Source organism: Coffea arabica, chromosome 2c (assembly GCF_036785885.1).
Source record: "Coffea arabica cultivar ET-39 chromosome 2c, Coffea Arabica ET-39 HiFi, whole genome shotgun sequence".
Lineage (NCBI taxonomy): Eukaryota > Viridiplantae > Streptophyta > Magnoliopsida > Gentianales > Rubiaceae > Coffea > Coffea arabica.
This window is the reverse complement of record NC_092312.1, coordinates 70,058,006-70,078,019: the sequence shown is the minus strand read 5'-3', so window position 1 is coordinate 70,078,019 and position 20,014 is coordinate 70,058,006. Positions and strand designations below refer to the sequence as shown.

Below are 20,014 nucleotides of genomic sequence, written 5' to 3'. Positions count from 1 at the left end.
ACCATAGGTGCACAAGGAATACCGTTGCAACAATTTCCTCCATTTGCTGCACCACCGACGCCAATTGCAGACATTCATGGATTTGATGCACGATTTGCATTTTCGTCACAGTTACCTCTATATGAGTATGAAGGTAACATGACAGTAGACTCTTCTTTTACTGCGGCCTTGCACCCCATATTCAGTTTTCTTAGTGGAACGGGAGGTACTTGTTCATCGTTCGAACTTCCTGATTATTACAGTTTCAGATAGCCATCGGTATTTCTATCTACCGGCCAACCAAATTGGTCATGTATCAACTGGAGATTTTGTCACCTTTCGTTCTACGAATGATTATGGAACCAATGATACTTCCGATTCGTTTTCGACGGCTGACATTGACCCTGATAGTGCTTCCATGGATGATATGCCGACCCATGATTATTTGAATCATTCTAGTGTCGTTCTTGGTGAGCATCAAAGACGACGATCGAAGAAATTTTGTTACCCTTCCACAACGCCGCATGATAATAGTAAGGGCAAGGGTAAGGGCAAGGGCAAGAGCAAGGGCAACATGCGCCCTAAACATTGATTTTGTTAATGGTTGTATATGTTAGGTAGTTATTATTTGAATAGTACTTTCCTTAAGTTTAAATTTCATCTACGTTTAATTTCATTTTTCCCTAAATCCTAATTATTTAAATCCTGAACCTTAAATGCAAAATTGCAAAATCCTACCTATCTCCTTGCGTTCCTAAACATTAAATGCTAGGCACAAATTTTTTATTACGTCACTTGTTATTCCAAATTTAATATCAGTTGGATAGCTATAAACACAAATATGCTCCTACCGCAAACATGAAGATATGGACTCGTATTATTTATAATACTTATAAATATTATTTATAAGATTTTTATAAATAAACAGCCCATTTACAATATTTATGAAGTTTTTTTTATCAATTTGATAGCTGAAGAGAAAACAAAAAAATTCTAAAGCGCTAATCAAGGCAAATTTCTATTTTACTGTTTTAGTTAGAATTTAAAGCAAAAATCAAGACAGATTTCTTATTTTGCATCCATTGATATCTAATGTAATAATAAATGACATTCCTTTCGCTTCGTACCAAACAAAAATAAAGTTAAAAATCGCAATACCGTATTATTTTTTTGTAAGATTTAAACCCCCTATCTGTTGATTTTAAACCTTCAAAATCCTCTCCTATCTAGTGTTCAATCAAAAGGGGATATTCTATAACAATGTAATGTATATAAAATAAAGGGTAAAATACAAGGAACTCCCTTGTGGTTTCGCGAAAAAACACCTTACCTCCTATTGTTCAAAAACTTCCACATAAACACCATAAATTTTATAACTAAAGTGAAAATTACCTTCTGAACCGGCTGAGTTACCGGCAGCAAGTCGAATACCCTCGTCTAACTTTATATTGTAGACATCAATTTTCAACCACTTTCACTGGATTAGCAAAGTGATCAACTATGTTTTCCAAAGGTCCTTTTCCAGTTACAATAGCCTAAACAAAGAAACCAAACATGGAAAACATAGCCAACCTTGTAGACATCAAAATTTTGTCACATTTTAATATTTTCTTGCATTTTAATGTGCATTTTTCTCATTTTTGCAGGTTTGTTTTGAAAAAAAAAAGGAAGAAGAAGAAAATAAAAAGAAAAAAATTGATTTTTGTAAAAAAAAAAAATAGTGGAGACATCATGATGACCTTGATCATCATGATGCCACCACAATCATGCCTTTTGACCGAAGCAACAGCGGAACAAATAAGGAGAGAGGCTCCAATTTTGCAGTTAAGTCCCTGGCTCATCTCTCTCAGCCCTGACTCTCTCAATTCTCTCTAGCTGGAGCTCCTAACGAAAAAGACAGATAAAAGAGGGGCAGAAGAAAAATTGCTCCAGAGGTCCTGGGGCTCAAGGGGTAGAAGAAGAGAAAAAATAAAGGCCTCACTCTCTCCCTCTCTGGTTGGGGACGGCAGAGAAAAAAATGCAGAGGAAAGCAAAAGAAAAACGCTCCTCACTCTCTCCCTCCCTCGGATTTGGGCAGCGAAAAGAAACAGAAAAGAAGAAAAAATTTGCAGAGGAAGTCCCTGGCTCCTTTCTCTCGGACTCCACACTCCCTCAATTCATTCTCTCCCTCTCTCAGCTTCCAGACAGCCAAAAGAAAACATAGGAGAAGAAGAAAAAAGGCTCTCTCGTATTTTCTCAAAAATTCAACACACTTGCACAGCAAAAAGGGAGGCAACAACTGGACAATTGGAGCTGGAAATTACATCAAAACTTCAGCCAAGAGAATACAAACTTCATTGAGGTATTTCTTTTCTCTTTTTTCCAACTTTTCTTTTATATATATATATATAATTAACTAGATTGAATGTATGTGTGGTTGCTTGCTCGTTGTTTTATTTTGCTGGTTTTGTTGTTGTTGTATGGGTAAAAAATTTGCAAATGTCATAAACTAGATTAATGGACAAAGACGTAATTTTTGTGTATGTATGTTAATTGTTTTAAAAAAATGCCAAAAAAAATGAAGAGTTGAATTAAATTGGATTATTCTGCTAATTTTGGTCATGTTGGATTGTAGAAATCACAAGTAGTATCTTGGTATGAATTTTACTATTTTTAGTGGTGATTGTAGTGTGTTTAAAAATAAAAATTGTCGCTGTAATTTGGAAATTTCGACATTTTTTATTCAGTTTTTGTAAAAACTAAGTTCAGAAATGAAATCTATGTAAAAAATCAAGTGGGGGTGTGTATTTTGATAATTTTTTGTGACCGGAAAAATCGTCGGCGATCGGTGACTAGTGGTGGTCTGTTACCGCTGGCAGCCATGAAGAAGCTTTAGAAGTTGCAGGAAGAAGAATGAAGAAGAAAGCTTCTATTCTGATTTGCATGAGTTTTTTTAAAAATTTTGTTTTGGTCCTTCAACTTTTACATAATTTCACTATAGCCCGAAAACTTTTATAGTCGAACCATTTCTGCCCCCATTGAGATCTAATCCTCTTTTTCATATTTCAAATCCATTTTTGAGCAAATAATTTCTGGGATTTAGAGTATAATCAGTCTTTAATAAGTTTTAGAAGATTTTTATATTATTGGATTTAGTAAAAATAGTTGTAGGGTTGGATTGAAGTTTGTTTGGTTGGATTTTGGCATAAAAATCTGGCCTATTTTGCTTGGGTTTTAGAAACAGGTTGTTGGCTTGCTTTTCTGGGTTTGTAGTTTGGACCTGGAGGTCCAAAGCCTGTCCTTTTGATTGAGCTTGATTGGTGAAAAATATTGGCTGGCCTGCTAGTTTTCTTTGAACTTTACTTGGGCTGAGTTGATTTTAACCCGAAGAAGAAATAAAGAATGGCTCAGTGGCCCAATTCCTTAAGTGATCTGGTGATGAATTTGCAGAACAATCCTTGTACTTTTGAATAATTGTTATATGGCCCTAAATATTTTTTATTTCTTTCAATTAAGTCCCTAATATAATTGCAAATAAGTCCCTAAACTTTATTTTTCTTTAATTTTGACCATGAATTTTTGTGATAACTATAATTTGACCTCAAAACTTACTTACTTTTTGCAATTAGGTCCCTAACAGATTTGATTGCTTAAATAGAAGTTGTTTTTCTTCTTTAATTATTGATTACACTTCATTTAAGTGCTTCAATTGATTGATTTCATGTTTAATTCCATTTGTTATGATTTATTTGTTAATTAAATTGATGCCTTGATGATTTTTGTTAATTTTGGAGTTAAATAGGTAAAACCAAACCCAATTAGCTACTACTTCAAGGGAGATATCTTCTTGTTTTATTTTAAATTCTCTTATGTGCTCGTATGTGTTTATGTGTGAATTTGCATGTTTTGAGTGATTTTCTTTTAGTTGTTTGGTTTTATTCGTTTTAAGTTTCATATATTTAATTTAATTTTGATGATTATTTGGGAGACAATTAAATGCCAAATTGTAATAGTAAGGTTATCACTTTATTCCATTTCTTCCCCCTTTAGATTGTATTTAGGGCTCCAAATGTAATAGTTAGGTCTTTATTCATTTTTATTTGTTTATGTGCTTGCATGCTTATGTGTTATATGCTTTATCCGCTTTCTTTAGAATTTTTGCATCTAGATATTATGTCTACATGTTATGTGCTATGTGCTCTTATGTGTTTATTTATTTTAATTTATGCTTTATTTGTTTTATTATGTATTAGTAATACATGACGTCACCACACTAGTCCAACGCTAGTTGTGATTTCTCCCTCCGCCCACTTGCTAGTCCAATGCTAGTAAGGTTCTTTAGAAATAGGTTAGTCCAACGCTAGACCCTTAGATAGTTTACGCATTAGATTCATCTTTTGTATGATATCCATTACATTTTCATGCATATTTTTATTTTTAGGATATTTTCTCATTTGTATGATATTTTCTATTATATTATCCACTATCCCCTACCCTCTATATGTGTTAATCATATCATTTAGAATTGCATTTCATTTACGAAATTGTGGAATAAGTTAGTTCAAGCAATTGGACTAGCAAGTGGGCAGAGGGAGAAATCACAACTAGCGTTAGACTAATGTGGTGACGTCATGCATTACTAATACATAATAAAACAAATAAGGCATAAATTAAAACAAATAAACACATAAGAGCACATAGCACGTAACGCGTAGACATAATATTTAGATGCAAAAATTCTAAGGAAAGCGGATAAAGCATATAACACATAAACATGCAAACACATAAACAAATAAAAACGAATAAAGACCTAACTATTATATTTGGGGCTCTAACTACAATCTAAAAGGGGAAGAAATGAAATAAAGTAATAACCTCACTATTACAATTTGGCATTTAATTGTCTTCCAAATAATCATCAAAATTACATTAAATATATGAAACTTAAAACGAATAAAACCAAACAACTAAAAGAAAATCACTCAAAACATGCGAATTCACACATAAACACATACGAGCACATAAGAGAATTTAAAATAAAACAAGAAGATACCTCCCTTGAAGTAGTAGCTAATTGGGTTTGGTTTTACCTATTTAACTCCAAAATTAACAAAAATCATCAAGGCACCAATTTAATTAACAAATAAATCATAACAAATGGAATTAAACATGAAATCAATCAATTGAAGCACTTAAATGAAGTGTAATCAATAATTAAAGAAGAAAAACAACTTCTATTTAAGCAATCAAATCTGTTAGGGACCTAATTGCAAAAAGTAAGTAAGTTTTGAGGTCAAATTATAGTTATCACAAAAATCCATGGTCAAAATTAAAGAAAAATAAAGTTTAGGGACTTATTTGCAATTATATTTGGGACTTAATTAAAAGAAATCTAAAGTATTTAGGGCTATCTAACAATTATTTAAAAGTATAGGGACTATTCTACAAATTCATCACCAGATCACTAAAGGAATTGGGCCACTGGGCCATTCTTTATTTCTTCTTCGAGTTAAAATCAACTCAGCCCAAGTAAAGTTCAAAGAAAACGAGCAGGCCAGCCAATATTTTTCACCAATCAAGCTCAACCAAAAGGACAGGCTTTGGACCTCCAGGTCCAAGCTACAAACCCAGAAAAGCAAGCCAACAACCTGTTTCTAAAACCCAAGCAAAATAGGCCAGATTTTTATGCCAAAATCCAATCAAACAAACTTCAATCCAACCCTCCAACTATTTTAACTAAATCCAACAATATAAAAATCTTCTAAAATTTATGAAGGACTGATTATACTCTAAATCCCAGAAATTATTTGCTCAAAAATGGATTTGAAATATGAAAAAGAGGATTAGATCTCAATGGGGGCAGAAATGGTTCGACTGTAAAAGTTTTCGGGCTATAGAGAAATTATGCAAAAGTTTAAGGACCAAAACGAAATTTTTTTAAAAAACTCATGCAAATCAGAATAGAAGCTTTCTTCTTCATTCTTCTTCCTGCAACTTCCGAAGCTTCTTCATGGCTGCCAGTGGTGACAACCACCACTAGTCGCCGTTCGTCGGTGATTTTTCTGGTCAGAAAAAATTATCAAAATACATACTCTCACTCGATTTTTCGCGTAAATTCCATCTCCCAACTTAATTTTTACAAAAAATGAATCCAAAATGTCGAAATTGTCAAATTACAGCCACAAATTTTATTTTTAAACACATTACAATCACCACTAAAAATAGTAAAATTCATACCAAGATACTACTTGTGATTTCTACAATCCAACATGACCAAAATTAGCAAAATAATCCAATTTAATTCAACTCTTCATTTTTTTGGCATTTTTTTAAAACAATTAACATACATACACAAAAATTACGTCTCTGTCCATTAATCTAGTTTATGACATTCCCAAATTTTTTATCCATACAACAACAACAAAACTAGCGAAATAAAACAACGAGCAAGCAACCACACATACATTCAATCTAGTTAATTACAAAAAAAAAAAAAGGAAAAGCTGAAAAAGGGAAAAGAAATACCTCAATGAAGTTTGTATTCTCTTGGCTGAAGTTTTGACGTAATTTCCAGCTCTAATTGTCCAGTTGTTGTCTCCCTTTTGGTTGTGCAAGTGTGTTGAATTTTTGAGAAAATAGGAGGGAGCCTTTTTTTCTTCTTCTCCTGTGTTTTCTTCTGGCTGTCTGGAAGCTGAGAGAGGGAGAGAATGAATTGAGGGAGTGTGGAGTCTGAGAGAGAGGAGCCAGGGACTTCCTCCGCAAATTTTTTCTTCTTTCATGTTTCTTTTCGCTGCCCAAATCCGAGGAAGGGAGAGAGTGAGGAGTGTTTTTCTTTTGCTTTCCTCTGCATTTTTTTCTCTGCCATCCCCAATCAGAGAAGGAGAGAGTGAGGCCTTTATTTTTTCTTTTCTTCTGCTCCTTGATCCCGAAGACCTCTGGAGCAATTTTTCTTTTGCTCTCTTTTATCTGTCTTTTTCGTTGGGAGCTCCAGCCAGAGAGAAATGAGAGAGTCAGGGCCGAGAGAGATGAGCCAGGGACTTAACTGCAAAATTGGAGCCTCTCTCCTTATTTGTTTCGTTGCTGCTTCGGTCAAAAGACATGATTGTGGTGGCATCATGATGACCTCTACTTTATATTTTTTATTATTTTTACAAAGATCAATTTTTTTCTTTTTATTTTCTTCTTCTTCCTTTTTTTTTCAAAACAAACCTGCAAAAATGAGAAAAATGCACATTAAAATGTAAGAAAATAAATAACTCATTAAATAGAAAATAATCAAGAAAATATTGAAATGTGACAAAAATTTGGTGTCTACAAACCTACCATTCTTGATTTCCTTGACTTTAAGCTCAGCAAAAGCCTCAGGATCATCTGCCAATCCAAGAGGACCAAAGCTCTCTCCAGGATAAAAAGGATCGGTCACCTCCCCAAGCCGTCCTCCGGCAATTTGTAGCCCTCCACAGGCCCCATTAAGACAACTTGTGAAACCTAGATGGCTAAAACACTCTGTGCATGAATTAAGCTTGGGTTATCTAAATAATCAAGCCCACCTTCACTGAAAATTTGTGAACCAGCTTTGAACCAAACTGCTTCTCTAAACTTGACACCATTTCTTGATAAAAGCTCAGGAAAAACACAACCAAGTGTTCCAAGCATAGCCCATCTTGAATGAATAACTTCTAGCTCACGGTTCTTGGCAAATGTCTCGGGATTAGCTGAGAGGCCGACTGTATCCCACCATAATCACCAGGGAATTCTCCGGTAAGGTAAGACAACGGTGAGCCAGATAAGGGGCCTAAGTATAGAACTCTGTCTGGACCATACCACGGACTCCCTGATAGTGGTTTTGGTTTTACTACAGTTTTTCTCATGGTAACTCTTCCTTCACCAAGTCGCTCTTGTTGAATTTCAACAAATGTTGGCAGCCTCAATTCTTGAATTTGGAAGCCAACATTGTTGACTTCTCTTTGGCACAATTCTAATCCCACATCGGTGGGATTATTGGTAGAAGCTTGGCTTGAGAGCTATAAATAGCTCTCAAGTCCTTCCAATTGAAATATATCAAAAACACCAACAAAAGAATTACCCAAAAAGGATTTTGTAATTCTTTTGTAAATTTTTCTTCTCCTAAATTATAAGAGCAGGCTGCTTGAGTGGTGCTCGGAGATTAGGCAAAATTTGCAGAACTCCGTTATCAATTTTTCGGGTGCGTTCTTTCCTTATCTCTTTTTATTTGTTCCGCATTTATTTATTAGTTTCTTTTCTATTGTAGTATAGTATTCAATATATTTGTCTATATTTGTCGGATTTTTTTGTAGTGTTTTATATGATTCATTTGGGTGTATTTTCTTATTTGTGTGTACGTAATATTTATGTATATGCGGGTCTAGTTGTAATAATACACCGTACAGGTAAATTCTGTCTAGGAGACTGGGTTTTAAGTGGGACCGCTTGTAACCCCTCCAGACTTTCCTGGGAATTTACTTGGAATGGTAATTTTGTCTAAGGAGATTGTTTCGACTATCTTTCCCGAAAATTATTGAATCGGTTTAATCACTAGTTGTATTTTTGAGTGAAAAATTACTCGATTTTCCCCAACAAATGGTATCAGAGCCGAAGGTTCGTCCTTTGGCTTGTTTGTAGTTTGTTATATTGAATGCTATCATTTGAGTCTGTAATGGCATCTGACAATTCCACGTCAAGAATTATATCTGGGGCATCGGCTTTCTCGTCTACATGGTCAAGGATTCCAATGTCAAGTTTGAAGGTGGCGGTGGAGACATTTGACGGTACTGGCCATTTCGGCATATGACAAGGTGAGGTCATGGATTCCCTTTTCCAATAGGGTCTTGACATTGCTATTGAAAAAAAGAAATCAGATGACATAGAAGAGAAGGAGTGGAGTACCATAAATCAGTTGGCATGCGGAACTATTCGATTGTGTTTGTCCAAAGAGCAAAAGTATACTTTCAAGAACGAGACTTCTGCATGAAAATTGTTGAGGGCATTGGAGGAGAAATTTCTGAAGAAGAGTGGTCAGAATAAACTCCTAATGAAGAAAAGATTGTTCCGATTCGATTACCAACCAGGTACTATTATGAATGAACACATCACTATATTTAATCAGTTAGTAGCAGACCTGTTAAATTTAGATGTGAAATTTGAAGATGAAGATTTGGCTTTGATGTTGTTGTCGTCCCTTCCTGATGAATTTAAACATTTGAAAACTACGTTACTTCATGAGAAGGAAAATGTGTCTTTAGATGATGTATATTCTGCTTTGTATAGTCATGAATTGAGAAAACAGGATAAAATAAAAGAATAAAGTAGCTACAACAGATGAAGCGTTAGTGGCAAGAGGTCGTCAACAAAGCCAATCAAAGGGGAGAAGAAGAAGGTCCAAATCGAAAAGTAGAGTTGCCAAAGATGAATGTGCTTTCTATCGTGAGAAATGGCACTGGAAGAAAAACTGTCCAAAGTTGAAGAATAAATGGAAAGTTCTGCAAGACATAAATGTTGCAGAGTGCAAAAGTGATGCGGAATCAGATTTCTCTTTGATGGTATCACCTTTACCATCCCATCTAGATGAGTGGATTTTGGATTCAACTTATACCTACCATATGTCTCCCATGCGGGAGTGGTTCTTTGAATTTGAAGAACTTGATGATGGAGTAGTGTACATGGGAAATGACAATCTATGTAAAACAGGTGGGATAGGTTCAATCAAACTGCGTAATCATGATAGATCCACTAGAATCTTGAAGAATGTTCAGTACGTGCCGAATTTGAAGAGAAATCTCATCTCCTTGGGACTCTTGGAGTCAAAAGGCCTCGAAGTGAAAATGCGAGATGAAATTTTTAAAGTAACTTCGGGAGCACTTGTGATGTTGAAAGGTATGAGAAAGAATAATCTGTATTATTACCAAGATAGTACAGTTATTGGGGCAGCAGCAGCAGCAACATCTTCCAGTAGCAAGAAGGATGTGGAGGCAACAAAGTTGTGGCACATACGATTGGGACATGCTGGTGAAAAATCCTTGCAAAATCTTGCCAAACAAGGATAATTGAAAGGTACGAAAGTTTGCAAATTAGAATTTTGTGAGCATTGTGTTTTGGGAAAACAAAGAAGAGTGAAATTTGGCACTGGTATCCATAATACCAAGGGTATTTTGGATTATGTGCACTCAGATGTATGGGGACCTGCCAAGACTCCATCTCTTGGTGGCAGGTATTATTTTGTCATTTTTATTGATGATTTTTCCAAAAGAGTTTGGGTGTTTACTATGAAGAGCAAAGATGAGGTGTTAGGGATTTTCCTTAAATGGAAAGCTCAGATTGAAAATCAGACCGGAAGAAAGATTAAGATCCTCCGAACAGACAACGGTAGAGAATACAAGAGTGATCTCTTCCAGAAGATATGCCAAGAATGTGGCATAGGTCGGCACTTCACAGTTAAAAAAACACCGGAGCAGAATTGGGTGTCAGAGCGTATAAACAAGACACTAGTGGAGAAAGTACGTTGTATACTGTCTAATGCTGGGTTAGACAGAAAGTTTTGGGCTGAGGCTGTGACATACGCTCAACATCTCGTCAATCGCTTGCCATCATCTGCAATCGATGGCAAGACTCCATTAGAGGTATGGTCTGAAAAACCTGCAACATATTATGATTCTTTGCGTATTTTTGGTTCTACTGCATATTATCATATAAATGAATCAAAATTGGATCAACGTGCAAAGAAAGCTCTCTTTATGGGTTTAATGTTGGAGTTAAGGGATACCGGTTGTGGTGTCTAGAAGCAAAGAAGACCATTATCAGCAGGGATGTTACCTTTGACGAATCTGTCATGTTGAATAAGGTAACACAAGATGGGACCAGTGGTACGCCAAAATAGTGGAGTGTACGCCAAAACAGGTGGAGTTTGAACAAATAATGGTGAGTCCAGCAAACAGTACCATCAGTGACTCTCCCATGGCAGAAGAGGAGTTAAATGAGGAAGAGATTTGAACCCAAGAATCTCAACAGCAGCAAGAGTCAATTGCTATCAATAGGGCAAAACGATAAATTCATAAACCTGCTCGTTTTGTTGACATTGTGGCCTATGCACTTCCAGTTGTTGATGATGTTCCATCCACATTTTCTGAAGCAATTCGAAGCACAGAAAATGATAGATGGAAAGATGCTATGGAAGAAGAGATGCAATCTTTTCAGAAGAACAAGACGTGGAAGTTGACACAACTACCGAAGGGCAAGAAGGCAATTGGATACAAATGATGTTCACTACAAGGCAAGATTGGTGGCTAAAAGCTACGCTTAGAAGGAGGGAGTTGATTATAGTGAGGTATTTTCTCCAGTTGTTAAACATTCCTCTATTAGAATTTTGTTGGGTTTGGTAGCGCAGTTGAATTTGGAGCTAGCTCAACTTGATGTGAAGACCGCGTTCCTACACGGTGACTTAAAGGAGGAAATCTATATGTCTCAACCAGATGGATTTAAAGTTGGTGGAAAAGAAAATTGGGTTTGTAAGCTGAGCAAATCGTTGTATGGATTGAAACAATCATCGAGACAATGGTACAAATGATTTGACCAGTTCATGATGGGCCAGAAGTACACAAGAAGCAAATACGATCACTGTGTGTATTTGCGCAAGTTACGAGATGAGTCCTATATCTACTCACTCTTGTACGTTGATGATATGCTGATAGCATCAAAGAACCAAGTTGAAATTGACAAATTGAAGGTTCAGTTGAGTAAAGAGTTCGAGATGAAGGATTTGGAAGAAACCAAGAAAATTCTCGGCATGGAGATAAGCAGGGATAGAACGAGAGGCAAATTTTGTCTGACACAGAAGCAGTATTTGAACAAGATACTACAACGTTTTGGTATGAATGAAAATTCAAAACATGTAAGTACTCCGCTTGCTCCTCATTTGAAACTTAGCAGCCTATTATCTCCAAAAACGGATGAAGAGAGAGTATACATGGCAAAAGTCCCGTATGCTAATGCAGTTGGTAGTTTGATGTATGCAATGGTGTGTACGAGACCAGACATTTCACAGGCAGTTGGCGTGGTAAGCAGGTTTATGCATGATCCGGGCAAAGGTCATTGGCAAGCTGTGAAATGGATTCTACGGTATATCCAAAATACCGTAGATGTTGGATTAGTATTTGAGCAGGATAAATCACTTGGTCAATGTGTAGTTGGATATTGTGATTCTGACTATGCAGGTGATTTGGATAAGCGACGTTCTACAACTGGCTACTTGTTCACGTTTACTAAGGCGCCAGTTAGTTGGAAGTCTATTTTGCAGTTAACGGTGGCTTTGTCTACAACGGAGGCAGAGTATATGGTGATTACAGAAGCTGTGAAGGAGGCAATTTGACTTCAAGGATTGCTTGAAAACTTGGGAGTTGGTCAAAAACACATTGACGTGTTTTGTGACAGTCAGAGTACTATTCACTTAGCAAAGAATCAGGTCTTGCACGTAAGAACGAAGTATATTGATGTTCGCTATCACTTTGTGCGAAAAATTCTCGAAGAAGAGGACATTTTTCTCCAGAAGATTCGAACTACAGAGAATCCCGCAAATATGCTGACCAAGGTGGTTACAAGAGTCAAGTTTGAACATTGTCTAAACTTGGTTAACATCCTGCACATTTGAGTTGGCGCCTGAGGACGCAAATTTGGAAGCACCACAAGGACCGTTTGATTTTTTGTTTGAAGGAGAAGGTTTGTATTTTTGGGTGGGATTAGAAATTATGCCAAGGTGGAGATTTATTGAATTTCAACAAATGTTGGCAGCCTCAATTCTTGAATTTGGAAGCCAACATTGTTGACTTCTCTTTGGCACAATTCTAATCCCATATTGGTGGGATTATTGGTAGAATTTGGCTTGAGAGCTATAAATAGCTCTCCAGTCCTCCCAATTGAAATGTACCAAAAACACCAACAAAAGAATTACCCAAAAAGAATTTTTTAATTCTTTTGTAAATCTTTCTTCTCCTAAATTATAAGAGCAGGCTGCTTGAGTGGTGCTCGGAGATTAGGCAAAATTTGCCGAACTCCGTTATCAATTTTTCGGGTGTGTTCTTTCCTTATCTCTTTTTATTTGTTCCACATTTATTTATTAGTTTCTTTTCTATTGTAGTATAGTATTCAATATATTTGTCTATATTTGTCGGGTTTATTTATAGTGTTTTATACGATTCATTTGGGTGTATTTTCTTATTCGTGTGTACGTAATATTTATGTATGCATGGGTCTAGTTGTGATAATACACCATGCACGTAAATTCTATCTACGAGACTGGATTTTAAGTGGAACCGCTTGTGACCCCTCCAGCCTTTCCTGGGAATTTGGAATGGTAATTCTGTCTAAGGAGATTGTTTCGACAATCTTTCCTAAGAATTACTGAATCGGTTTAATCATTAGTTGTATTTTTGAGTGAAAAATTACCCGATTTTCCCCAACAGCTCTGATGTTGATGGGGCGATTTTTACGGCTTTTCCACAGCTGAAGTGGCACTTTGTTCTCGTTGCCTACTTGCTTTCTCCATCACTAAGTTTCTGCAATGCTTATGCTTATGGGAAGAAAGCCCTCTTTGTGCTCGCTGCCTTGGCTGGAAAAGATAATGGCGTAGTTACAGGGCTTATTGGTTGTGGGCTTATAAAATCTATAGTTTCCATATCCTCTGACTTGAGGCATGACTTCAAGACCGGTCATCTCACCCTAACATCCCCTTGGTCAATGGAAAAAAGTATGGCTTTTTTTTTCCTCTTTTGAAGGATATTGTGAATACCCATCGTTGCTAGATTGTATACTCGGTTACAGGTCAATTTCCACTTTAATTATGAAGTTTATGGTGTTTATGTGGATGTTTCTAAATGATAAGGGGTAAAGTATCTTTTCACGAAACCACAAGGGGGTTTCTTGTATTTTACCCTAAAATAAACAGATGATTAAGGCAAATGTTCACAAAAAATATAATTTTTGTAAAAAAATAAATGTTTGTAAACTATATTCAATAAAACATGCTCACTAATGTAAGATATTTAACTTTTAAAATGTTACTTTTTAATAATTTAACTCTTAAAACATTCTTTTTTAAATTTTCTTTTAACAAATTAATCCATAGCATGTTATAGACAAAAATCATACTAACGTAGATATAGTTTTACACGAGAGTTATATCAGAGCTGTGCACAGTTGACCTTTTTTTTTCTGGCTATATTCTAAGAAACTAACCCCTAAGTGAGAGTCTTTTTAAAAATATATATATTTGTTAGTTTAAGTATATCCAAAATAAAAGAAAGGAAAAAAAAGAGCAATTTGATAATGGTTTACTAATTTAGAGATAAAACCAAACAAAAACTAGCGTTGGTTTTGTTGTCTATTTGAAAAACAAAAATTAATCAATTTTTGATGAAAACTTGCGAAATGAACTTCGTATTGCATGAAAATAAGTCACAAAATCACACAGTCTATAACTTATATTCAACTGCATTATCAACATATACATGGAGTGCCTACATATGCGTGAATGTGTGCCCATCCTATAAATTTTCTTTTTCGCCCGCCTAATGCTGATAGCCCTCCCAATAAGATATTATGGCAAGTGTAAAGTAAAGGCATATTTCTCAAAGCGTTGATGGTCAGTCTATCTCCTTGCATCTATTCACCGAGAGTCCCAATCTATAGAAAGCCGGGCTACTCCTTCGCTATATTTAAGAAAAAGAGGTTCCCGAAACCAGGATGTTTAAGATGCTTCGGGGTAGGGAGGGTTGTGCACTCATAGTAAAGACAAGCTTTCCTGCTTGCCCTTTTTTTTTTTGCCGCTACGCCTCCTGCTTTTTTACTTTTTGGACTTCGCGAATCCTTTTTTTGAACTACTTTTACTAAAAGGCAACGAATCTCCTTTGAGGGAATGGGTCTCTTGCGAGATAGCTTTAAAGAGGAGGGGGAAGGGCTTCCCCTAATCAATTAAAAGGCAAGGGCGCCGTAAGAAGGAATCTCTTTTATTGCGTTTTTTCTTTCTCCAATTTTTATTTTTTAAAAGTCAGTCAGCATGGTAGCGGCCGACATAGTCCACAGTTTTTAGTCGCTACCGTGCACAGTCAGCATGATAGCGGCTGACTTTTTTTAAAAAAAAATTGCAGGCGCTGCAGGTAGTAGCGATTAAAAAAAATTATTTCCTGTCGTGCCCAATAAGCATGGCAGGTATAGTTTTTGTACATACCCCTTGTCAGACATACATTTGACTGACTTTTTTTTTTTGGTATATTCTGAGAAATTAGCCTAGAATGGGTGCCTCGATTTATTATTTGTACCTGTTATTATTATTTATAAATAAAGATATCTTATAATAATTATAATTCTTATGAATTTAAAATTTGTATTTTATTATACATTTAATTCAATTTTAAATTCTTAGTATAGATCTAAGTATCTATATATCTATATTTAAATATCTAAGTAAATATATAGAATAAACGCAAGGAGTGTAGAAGGAAATAAATGAATTTATTTATCTTTTTTATCTTTCGAATCTTTTTTTTTATTCTACACGAAAGGAAAAGGTATATATGATAATCTATTTTTTCTTTTCTTTGTCTTTAAAAATACTAAATTCACATTAATATATCAAACATAAAGGAATTTAAGAACATTTAAAAATTACAAGTTAAATATATTCAAAGGTAATATAATTAGCTATTAAAGAAAAGAAACAATTATAATAGAGAGAGTCAAAATTCACTAGGTACTGAATTCAAAGATTGAAAAACTTTTGAGGTTAAAAATATAATTTTTCTAAAGTTTAGGAGTCAAAATTAAATAAAAGATAAAATTCAAGGACCAAAATGCAATTACTTTAAGGAACTAAGTGAAAGAAATTCAAAATATCATGGGCCATAGTCAAATTAATCGAAAGTCAGGGGCTAAAGTGAAAATTTTGTTTTTCTGATTTGGGCAAGAAAAAATATCTGATCTGGGCTTCTTCTTTCTTTTTTTTGGTTTATTCAGCTTGGGCCAAACCCTCTATAACCCAAAAGAAAACACAGGCTAGTCTACCAAAAATAGAACAAATAAGTCCATGAAAATTTAAACAAGATTATCTACAATAAAACGTTGGGCTTAGCTTCAAAATACAACCTTAAACCTAACCAGAAAAAACAGAAGCCCACTAGAAACAACAAAAAGCCGAAGCCCACTAGAAACAACAAAAAGCCCAATTCTTCTTTCTTTTCTTCTTCTTTTTCTTCTCATTCCCTTCCGTTTCTTCTTCTTCTTGTCCGGCCAAATGAAGCCCCGGCCGCCGGTGGCCGATGAATTTTTTCCGGTCACAAAATTTCACTAAAATACACCCCCACTCGATTTTTAGCGTAGAATCCATTTTTGAAGTTAAAGTTTACAAAAAATCACTCGAAAGTGGCCAAAATGCCAAAAAAAACAGCCCAGTTTTTTATTTTTTAAAAACACTATAATCACCACTAAAAATTATAAAATTAATGCCAAAACCCTCTTTATAACTTTTACATTACAACTATAATCTTAGTTTGACAAGTAAACAACAACAAAATGATGCATTAAGTCAAAACAGCCCCAAAAATGAAGAAAATTATTCTAATGTTTTTAAGGCTCAAAAACTCCAAAATTTTGGATAACCAAGCATTTGCACTTTGTAGGCTTTGTACTAGCTGTAATCATTTATTTTAACAAAAAATATGCACAATAATAGGTACTTTAATTCATTTTTGATTTAGGCATTTTTTCAAACACCTAGCATGCATATACAAAAATTATTTCCTTTTCCTTAATCTAGCTCAAGCCATTTCCCAAATTTTGAACAACACAACAACAACAATAAAAGACAGCAAAAGCCAGAAAATTAAACGATAAAATATGGGTTTGACATGGTTAATAAAACTGGAAAAATACCTCAACTCAAGTAAGAGCTTCTTCGGTCAAATTTTGAAGGAATTCCAGCACCTCACACCCCAATTGCTTGCCTTCTCTTGTGTTTAATTTTGTAGGAGGATATTGTTGGATGTGGCGTTTGTCCCACATCGGAGAAAGCCAGAAGAAGACGGCTCATCAAGGCCTATAAATATATGGCCTTGGTGGTGAAGATAAGTGCACCACTCAAGAGAGTATTATATGGACTATTAGTTTCTTGAGTCATCTAGCATATTTAATCAAATATTTTAGATTCTCTTGTTTTGAGTTTAGAAATATTTCCTAAACCTTTTGTAAGTGCCATTTTGGCCTAGGAACCACTTTCCTACGGCTTTTGTATTTTTTCTTCATAATAGAAATATTGCTCCTCCCTCGCCCATGGACGTAGGTCAATTTGACCAAATCACGTAAATCTTTTGTGTCTTTTATTTGCTTTATTATTTATCTTTATTGGATTGCACAACCCTTTTATATTGTTGATTTTACCGCCTAAATATTATATGGCTGGTGTCTACCGCCTAATCTTTATATGGTTAGTTATACCACCTATTTTGTTCTAATTTTATTTTGTTTATTCGTGGGCCAGTTCTAACAGACTGGTATTAGAGCTGTTTGTTATAGTTTGCAAGACAGGTTCATCTGGTGGGGCCTATCCATCCTGTGGGGCCCGTCCATCATGTGGGCTCCGTTTATCTGTGGGGCCCGCTTATCTTGTAGGGTCCGTTTATTCCGTGGGGTCCACTCACCTTGTGGGGCCCATTCATCCCGTGGGGTCCACTTACCTTGTGGGGCCCATTCATCCGTGGGGTCGCTCACCCTATAGGGCCCGCTCACGAGACTTGCATATATGTTTGACCAGTTTTTTTGAGACAAGCTTCAAATTATAGATTTTGTGGCAACAATGACGATAACAAAGACAGTTGTCAAAAAATTCGACAGCAATGTCAACTTCGGGATGTGGCAGCTCAAGATGGAGGCCATTCTTGTTCAAGACGGAGTTGACTTGGCAATTCAGGGAATTGAGAAAAAGCCAGAAGATGTAAAGGATGCGAATTTTGCCGATATGGATAAGAAGGCCAGATCCAACATAATCTTAAATCTCTCCGATGAGGTATTGCGTGAGGTAGCAACGGAGAATTCGACCAAAGTTATGTGGGATAAATTGAAAACCTTGTATATGAAGAAAACAGTCGAAAATCGGCTATATCTGAAGCAGAGTTTGTATTTACTTCGAATGTCTGAAGGTACATTTATACTCTCCCATCTTGATAAATTTGATTCTATTATTATAGATTTGGAGAATATAGATTCGAAAATTGATGATGAAGATCAGACCCTATTACTTTTGTGTTCTCTTCCCCAGCCTTTTAAGCATTTTCATGATACTATGATTTATGGAAAGAAAACAATTTCATATCGAGAAATTAAATCTGCATTAAAATCAAAAGAGTAGATAGATAGGGATATTACTGAGGAAACTAGTGGGAATCAAGCCGATGGCTTGTTTGTTCGGGGTAGATCTGAAAAGAGAAACACATAAAATAAAAGTAGATCCAAATCTAGACATAAAAATGTGGTGTGCAACTATTGTAAAAAGAAGGGCCATATTATCTCTAATTGCTTTAAATTGAAAAATAAAGAAAAGCAAAAAGAAAAATTTGTTGAGAAAAATACTGAATCCACTGAAGCTAGTATAGCAGCTGATGAGAATGATGGAACCATTTTCTGTGCAACAGAAAATATTTTTGGGTCTAACAATGAGTGAATTTTAGATTCGGATTGTTCATACCATATGTGTCCCAATAGGGACTGGTTTTCAACATATGAATCAATTGAAGGTGGAGTTATTTTAATGGGTAACAACGCCGCTTGTAAAGTTGTTGGCAAAGGCACAATCCAGATTAAAATGTATGATGGTATTGTAAGGACGCTCACAAATGTTAGACATGTTCAAGATTTGAAGAAAAATATCATCTCTTTGGCCACTCTTGAGTCTATTGGGTGCAGGTATTCAGGTGGAGATGGAGTTCTCAAAATCACTCGAGGTGCTCTTGTTGTTATGAAGGCACACAGATTTGGTACTCTATATATTTTGCAGGGATCTACTGTTATAGGTGCTGCTGCTGTTTTAATATCATCTTTGTCAAATACAGACATCACCAAATTATGGCATATGCGTTTGGGGCACATGAGCGAAAAAGGTTTGGGCATACTGAGCAAAAGAGGACTTCTTTATAGACAAAGTACCGGGTCATTGGAATTCTGTGAACATTGTATTTTTGGGAAGCAGAAAAGAGTCAGCTTTAGTTCACCAGCAATTCACAAGACAAAAGGTACTCTTGATTACATTCATTCAGATCTATGGGGTCTTTCTCGTGCTCCTTCTAAAAGTGGTGCCAGGTACATATTGACTTTCATTGATGAATATTCAAGAAAAGTTTGGGTCTATTCTCTTAAGCATAAAAATAATGGGTTTGTTTGGATAGTGTATTATTTGAAATATTATTTGGAATAATTACTGTAACACTTTTTGTGATGTGATGTATGTGAGATAAAAAGGTGATTGGAAATATAAAAAGATAGGTTGAAAAATGTGTTTATGATGCAAGCGAAAAATTATTTGGGATAATTGGGGTATCCAAACACTCTCAATGTTTTCTTAACTTTCAAACAATGGAAAGTTTTGATTGAGAAACAAACAGGAAAACATGTTAAGCGATTGAGAACAGATAATGGCATGGAATTTTGTGAAGGTGAATTTGATAGATTTTACAAAAATGAAGGAATTGTTCGGTATCACACCGTCAGGATGACGCCTTAACAAAATGGTGTGGCTGAATGTATGAACAGAATACTTTTGGAGAGAGTAAGATATATGATCTCTAATGCAGGGTTGACAAACGACTTTTGGGCAGAGGCGATCAATATGACCTGCTATATTGTCAACTGTTCTCCTTCTGCATCTCTTGATTTCAAAACTCCTGAAAAAGTTTGGTCAGGTACTCCTGCTGATTACTCTAATTTAAAAGTTTTTGGGTATCCAGTATACATGCACGTGAATGATGAAAAATTGGAGTTTAGGGCTAAAAAGTGCATTTTTTTT

General features: G+C 35.5%; 1 pseudogene; it reads right to left on the bottom strand.

Annotated features, from left to right (window-relative positions):
• Nucleotides 1-1,436: 1,436 nt before the first annotated feature.
• On the bottom strand, nucleotides 1,437-17,707 carry LOC113724597 (chlorophyll a-b binding protein 3C, chloroplastic-like; annotated as a pseudogene).
• Nucleotides 17,708-20,014: the final 2,307 nt, after the last annotated feature.